Raw genomic sequence first — 8,215 nt, 5'->3', positions numbered from 1 at the left:
AAGGAAATTCGGTTTAATGACATTATGGGTAAATCGTGATTATATTTTGGATATGCAATGCTGTTCTATAAGAATGCATCTTCTATCCCACTCGTGAAATGTTGCCATTTTGATACGTGTCTTTTATTTTGTGGTGAGTTTCTTCTTACAGAATACTCCTAAAGCTGTATAAAGGTTTAAATAAATTAGGCTTTTGTCCACCTGTAAGTTGTAACTAATTTTATAACATTCTTTCATTAATCTATGACACGTTTATGCCACTACCTTTGATAAAAACCTTTATCTTTTCAAAACTTGTATTCGATGGCTTTGTTCAGAAGAAAACAATTTACTACACAGAAAATGTTATTTGTCACCGATAAAATGATACTCGTAAATAATTATAGACCATATGTTCGAAACATTAAGGAATAATTTAAGTTGTTTTATTTTTGTAAAATGAGTAATAAGTTTGATATTTAATAATTGTTTAACTAGTGAGAAGTAATTTCCTGTTAGGAAGTAATCTACAAAGCTACTCATACCGGATGCCAATGTTTTCAGTGGATAAGATTTTGATAAGTATATAATCCGAACGGATAGACTGTAAAATTGTATTTATAAAATTCAGGAGATATCTTTGTCATCTTATAAGGTTGTATCTGGCTTTTTCGGAAATGCATTACGCTTTTCCCCTACATGATGTACTCCCCGCACATATTATGTGCGACTCACCGGTGCCCAGCACCGACCGACATTCCACCATGACAGGTTGTGTGGCCCTCCCATATTCGTTCCATTTCATTAAGCGTTCGTTCACTTTACTTAATATCTCATGAAGGTATTTTCTTTCATCGAGCACGACATGGATTATAAAGGCTGATGAAGCTATCTTCATCAGCGTTTATAAGAGGGATACGATATAATGACTTAACCTTATCGCTTTTAGATAGATCAGTTATGAAAGTGTAAGGGATGACTTTTAACATTCACCGTCCAAAATAACATCTATAACATTTTTATAAACGCAATATTTTATTGAAATATTGATAATAATCCAACATGAGCAGTTATTTATAGTACATATATATATATATCCACGTTATTTTACGTCATTCAATAACATAATAAAAATGAACACTGCTTAAAACTCCTAATACAAAATTCTGAGCAATTTTACGAATATGTAACAATAACTTACTTAAACTATTAGGAGGAGACATAGTTTCAATTATTTAAAAAATAACTAAAACGGTATTTGAAAAATGTCGCTTTTAATTCCCAAGAAAGAAAGTGTTCGATTAATTAGTAAATAATGTCCGCGTGAAATTAGTAAACGTTAAAATAAAATCTTATTTAGTTAGTAGCTATATTAGTTTATTTTCCTAATTTATTAGAATTTAAAATTAGTTACAAAAGTATTCTTTTTTATATTAATATACTCGTGTATGTTATTCAAATCAAAGGCGCTTTTATAGACTAATTCTCGCATAACTAATTAAAAAATACTGTACAATTATACGCGTATATAAACGAAGATTTTTAAGTTTTGTGTACCATGGTTCTTATTATTACCAGTTTTATTTATATTTAGTTTCAAAAGTAAGTTGAACACGTAAACGTTATGAGTGAACGTTTTCGGTTTGAAATGACTGATACGTTTTAATCTGATTTATACCTGTTTTGAAAGTGATATTTTATTTGTTTTGTTTGTCTACGTTTAACTGCACGTGTGCTGTGCTGCATTGTTCTTATTTCATAAACTAATATCGAAATTACTTTTTCATTTCAATCATTTATTTTTAAGTTTGAATATATTTTGGTAGCATCATAGTGTGTAATATTGTATTACAACTTTAACAATAGCGACTTGAAAATTTGTATCGTAACATTCGAGTCTTCAGACAAGTAATATACGTATAAAAATTACAGTAATCCTATACCTAATATTATAACTAAAGCTTATCCTTATAGAATCACCTAGTTCTGGTACGGGTCCAGTAAATTTTACTCGCTCAAAGCCATACCACAAAGACATCATATTAGAAAAATAGTTTTATGTGTTGCGAGAATTATTCGCCTTCGGCTTACAGCGAATGGGAAATAAGCATATTATTGTATTTTCGCGTCGTGTAATTTAATGCGAAGTCGTGAGGATAATTGTCAATGTAATCGTTACCCATATCGAAATTTTACATACGTCGTATTTAATGCATTCGGGGATTGATTGAAGTGCGGACGGCGAAGGTCTCTCGATAAAATCCGTTGATGCGGGAGAGGTTCGACAGTGGAGCATAGTTCGGTTTTGTACCTCTTTTTGTACTCCGTGTGCCAAGAATATTTTTTTTATGAAAATGAACGCTTAATGCGAGGTCATAAAGCGATGACATATGACAAATTTACAATTAGTAGCCTTATCGGATCTTCATTGTTTTCATTAAGGAGCAATAAAAACCAAAGTAGAGGTGTGATCTTAATTCTGGTATCTGGGTCTTGTACAAGCTATTCAATACTGACTGACACGGCAGGGCCTAAGCCGGTGGGTCTAACAGGATGCAATTTTGCACAGGAATTCTTTATGGAACATAGGTAATAAATATGAAAGGATTTTTCAAAATTCATCTTTTAAGCGTATTAAGTAGCGAATGGAATAAAAATATTAAAAACTCAACAACGTATCCTCTGTATCTAGTAAAAAAATACTCCATTAGAGATATCTATTAATTTTATTAAAGATTTCGGAGAGTTGTGTGGACATTGGTTGAATATTATAATTTAGAATATTAATTACGTTATATTATTTGTTAATCGACTTATGATCCAACTTAAGATTTTATTATCTGTGGCAAAAGAAGAAGTGGTATTGGTAGATTTAAAAAAAAAAATGATTGAAGAAAAATAAAAATGGCGTGTGTATAATAAAATTATAATATAATAAATAATTAAAGTAATTTAAACTATAGACAGGAGTTTTCTTACAAAAAAGAATCATTTATGATTCCGCTATTCAATAGCTATAAATATTTAATAAACTATATACTTATATAATAACCTAAGGTAATGCGTAGAACATCGCAGAATATTTCTTATCACATATTAGTTGCAGTTCAATTAGTTTTCTTAACAAGATAAGTATACTTAAGATATATCGAATCCACCACACAATGGTTTCATTGAAGTGCTTAACATATAAACTGTTCTAAATTTAGCAAATGCAATAAATTTTGTTGACGTTTGACATAAACGCAATTTGAGTGATACATTGAACATTATTCAAAACAACTTATTTAAGAAATTTATACTGAACCAGTAATGTATATACACGCATTGTGTATAGTTGTGAGTAATTTATTAGTCTTGGTTAAAGGTGAGTTATTGCAGGATCACGTTCGGATACACGACGAGATATAAATGTGCATTATTATTATTTTAATTTAAGGTGGTGTACGGGTATACAAAGTTTTAAACGAAATCTTATATCTCTATAAATACTGAGGAGCTTTTTTATTTTTTTTTATTTTATTCTAATAAAAAAATGGTCCGGGGTAAATTACAATAAAATTATCTTATTTTGTTTATTAAAAATAATTATTATTAATCAATGTTTGATTTCAATACAGATTGATAGTATAAAGTTTACTACTGAACATTTAAACTATAAAGGCGCTGATATGGTTTAGTGGAAATCGGGTCAAATTAAATTCTGCTACATGTGCCCACCAAACGGCATTGGAGTGTCTACTCCATTGTGTGGTGGAATAAGTTTCAAACCTCCTTCTCGAGATAGGGCTTGCAGACAGGGCCTGTAGGGAAGGCATTGCAGAGGGACACTTGCAGGCATTTACTTTACTAATTTACACTTAGTGACTTACAATAACTGATACGATCCAGTTACTCTTGTTATATAGATTCCACACACATTTGACGGTCCAACATGTGCAAAATTGTTTTTGTTATTGTTGAATGATTAATTAATTTACTTGTTAGGCTGGTTCGTAAATGCTCTCATTAAAAATACACTCCTTTTATGTCGAAAGGTATTTTATACATATTGTTAATTGTTTTATTCTTTTTTAGGTAATATTTAGTCATTCTGTAATACTAACTGTTGAAATGTTGAAAGGAAATTGTTAGTGATACACTATTTTCATACATCCTTTATTTGATATATATATTGAGGTCAATTTCGCATTTCATTTTCTGACTCTCGACTGTCTTGTTCTGAGATGAGTTTCGAGTTGGTTCTTAACGAATTCCTTTTAATATTTTATCTTAGCTTTTTTTTTTAAAACCAATATTAGTCATTTTACGGTTTCTTACTTTAATTATATATGTCTATAATAATTGCCGCGACTTCGCTCGTGTTTTAGGGGTTATTCGTTAGGTATTAGGCATACAAATCTAGTTTGAACTTGAGTTTAAACTTTCTTCATACAAAATTTCATCAAATTCGGTTCAGTGGCTTAGTCGTGATAGAACAGTATACAGATTTAATTTCACATATATAATATTAGTATGAACTATATATGTTGATTGTATGAATGATATATTACATAAGTGCGTCACAATTTATAGCCGCTTAGTCGATCTGTCTGTTCTTAAATTAATAACAATGACAGTTACAAATTACTGCGCAATTTTTCTTTTATTATGTAAGCAATTTTATTAAAAAAGTGTTAACACTGAATAAGATTATTTAAAGAATATTTACGATTACACCAGTAACGACGCGGCGGGTAACTGAACTGGGCACAAATGGTACCAAGGACATTCTTAACTAGAACCTTACAATGGAGATCCGTATAGATGATACGCATCATAGCCAGACTCGCTTTATACCACCCAGACCAGACTAGCAATCGAGAATCCTTCTAAGATAAATTACACAGAAAAGACGATTGACGCACAACAAGAAAGAAGACACACAAAAACTGTAATGCTGAATTTTTGTTGGTGATGCTCTACTTGGTGGTAGGGCTTTGTGCGAGCCCGTCTGGGTAGGTACCACCCACTCATCAGATATTCTATCACCAGCAGTACTCAGTATTGTTGTGTCTATGGGCGGTGGTGAGCACTTACCATCATTTGCTCGTCTGCCTACCGATATTGTAAAAAAAAAATATAGATACACGCAATGCACAGACAAATGTGAATTATCTTATTTTACACAAGACATTACCCGAAGAGATTTTTTAAATACCTAATCAATAAATACGAATTAAAACAATATGCAAATGGTATTTTCCGAACACTTTTTAATCAAGAACGAGTATATACGGTGGGCCAGCTGTGGACTGAATTTCAATTATCATTGCTTCAGCATTATAACCTTTATAATAACTGTATAAGGTTTATAATTTTCTACAATAAATTTATATCTGTTGACTGGTATTCGTATAAATAACCACACTGATCGATTGCAGGCAAGTCTTCTGTTCCATTGTTCGTGGACGTACGTTGCATCGAACTCTTTATCAATAAAATATTAAGATGCCTTGTGGAGGTTGTGGCGATAGTGAGTAAAATTAATTATTATTTATATTTTTTTTTATCAGCAATAACATGTAACTTTTGTTTAATAATCTTCTAGACGTTAAATTTAACGCAGTCTGTTGAAACGTGAAGATTTTAAATGAATTTCCAGCAGCATATTATTGTTGTTAATTTTGTGTATTTTTAGAATTGCATTTAGCAACAAGATATAAAATGACTTTATCGCGAAATTGATAATTTTAATACGATACTTAACTTTCATTCGCACAGTTCGTTTTTATAAATTAAAATTAATTAGGCATGCATTGTGTTCTTGTTATAATATTTTAATATTTTGTTTTAAATGTTGCATCATAAAAAAACGTTAAATTGAAAGATATTTTATAATAAATGAAACTAAACAATTATTATTAACAATTTCATGATGTTTATTAAATATTAACCGATCAGAATTGGGTAAAGATAATATTTATACGTTGTACCTTAATTAGTGTTCAAAATAATTCGTGTTCATGTTTCAACAAAGTATACTTTGTTTGATAACAAAGTCGTTAGAACTAGCTACTATATCCTTCGCATGCCTAGTGCTTACAAAACCTTCATTCGAATTAATTTGTAGGTAATAGGATATTAACACTTAATTTCATTAACGAATACCGTATTTAATTAGTATGAATTAATACGCCTTTAATTTCGAAATTATTTTATTATTATTATTAATTTTATTATACCTAGCATTCTTCAGAGATAAATATTAGATAAAAATTTAGATAATAGATTAGAATATAGATAATAGATAAAAAAAATTAATATATTTCATAAGCCATTAAATTAATTTAAAATTATTTTTTTCAATTTTTTTTTTAATTTGACCGAATTATAGTTTATCCTGGTGGCTGTCAGTATTTAAGCCTGCCTGCCTAATTGCCTCCACATTTTTCTATTCTATGACATTGCTTTTAATTTCTCCAGACAACCCATTTCTTGGTAGGTCTCTTTTCTTTCTCGATCTTTAAGGTCATCATGAAATACAAAAGTATCAGCCTTAAATTAACAGCCTGTAAATGTCTCTGCTGGTCTGAGGCCCCCTATCCCTTTTGAGAAGGTTGGAAGCCACCATGCTGCTCCAATGCGGCAGAATTTCATTGTAATTAGACACATGCAGGTTTTCTCACAATGTTTTTCTTCATCCGTTGTTTATTGTTTTCCTTCAATATAAATACAAGTGAAGATTAAAATTACGAACATTAAGGTTTCAATAATTTTATATTCGATGTGTCGAGACACTTTAAGAACGACCGAACACATTTGATTTGAACCTTTTAATAAGTGTATTTTTACTTACTCTTTGTCCTTGAAAAGTAATGGAGGTCAGGAACACCTAAGGCTCAAAGTTGTAATAGCCATAAATGTTTAACCCAACGAACGGGTTCGCAGGACTCAAGTTATGGTAACCTTGAAAAACCCGTCGTATATTTTTATAGTGCACCGTAATTAAATTGGTCAATGTCGTAGTTGGCTTTTTTACTGAACCAGGAGGGGTATTTTTTATTACAACAACGATATGTCTAAGACTTCTTTTATTCAATACTAGTTGATGCTCGCGGCTACGCCATCGTTTTAGGTGTTGTTCGTTAGGTATTAGCTATAAAAAGTAGCCTTGGAGTTTAAGCTTACTTCAAACCAAATTTCATCAAATTTGGTTCAGGGGTTTGGCCGTGAAAGAGCAACAGACAGAGAAACAGACAGACAGAGTTACTTTCGCATTTAAAATATTAGTATGGATTTTAAGTATATGATGGGTACTTACTTGTTCTTATGTGTATTTAGTACCGTTTTAAGTAAAACAAGTGCGTGGGTGCAAGCAGTGATCTAGCGATCTCCCCCAAAGAATTTTTCTGGGGCGTTTCACTGATGAGTCATCAGAACCCAAAATTTGACCATCATCAGCGAGGGTACCTCAACGCATGACATCCGGCGTTTTTGCACCTAATGCTCTCTGGTTTAAATTAGCCTTGTGTGCATAGTGTGTACTTAGGTCTCATCCCCATTTAATTTTTTTTTTATAGGGTATATCAAAAATTATGTTTAATCACTTTTTTGGGGAGATTAAATGAATATGTGTAGTTTTGGGATTTTACTAATGTTACCTGTGTCTGTTTACAACAATTATGTTAAAAAAAAATGTACAGCATAAAATGTAATCTTTTTTTTTTTTACTTAGATTGCAAATGCACTCCGGCTCAGTGCTGCCAGAGTTGCAAGTGTGATTCATCCTGCTCATGTTCTTGCAAGCGGTCGACCACTGACTCGACCACAAAAAAGAATTGATGAAGAAATGTCTTCAATAATTTTGAATTTTAAAGCATTAATCGTTTATTCGTAATGAAAATAGATATATTGTAATTACGCTTTTTTTTGCATTCAATTCAGAAAATATCTTCTCCTTAAAATTATTTGTTATCTATGTGTAATTTACATCTTGTAAAAACAAATTTAGGTGCAAATAATAAAAAAAACAAAAAAATAGAACGCACAATATGTCCGTGCGTCACATCCGTAATCTGACATGTGTTGGAATAATATTGATACCAATTATGCAATTATATTGTTTCTTATTTGGTATTAAATCAATAAATTGTTGCCTGTTACAAAATAATTATCTTAATAATGTATCTAAATAAATAACAATGCAATAATTTGGTTTTATTTATTCTCTATGTTATTTATAATAACATAATAT

General features: G+C 30.8%; 1 long non-coding RNA gene across 1 annotated transcript; it reads left to right on the top strand.

The window, feature by feature from the left end:
* The first annotated feature begins 5,247 nt into the window (after positions 1-5,247).
* Positions 5,248-8,171, top strand: LOC113404546 (uncharacterized). The gene is made up of 2 exons (XR_003369418.2): positions 5,248-5,494; positions 7,697-8,171. It is a non-coding gene; the product is annotated as an uncharacterized LOC113404546 (long non-coding RNA).
* The last annotated feature ends 44 nt before the right edge of the window (positions 8,172-8,215 follow it).

This window comes from Vanessa tameamea, chromosome 22, assembly GCF_037043105.1.
Source record: "Vanessa tameamea isolate UH-Manoa-2023 chromosome 22, ilVanTame1 primary haplotype, whole genome shotgun sequence".
Taxonomy (NCBI): domain Eukaryota; kingdom Metazoa; phylum Arthropoda; class Insecta; order Lepidoptera; family Nymphalidae; genus Vanessa; species Vanessa tameamea.
Note: the sequence above shows the minus strand (reverse complement) of the source record. Positions and strands in the feature narration are given on the sequence as shown.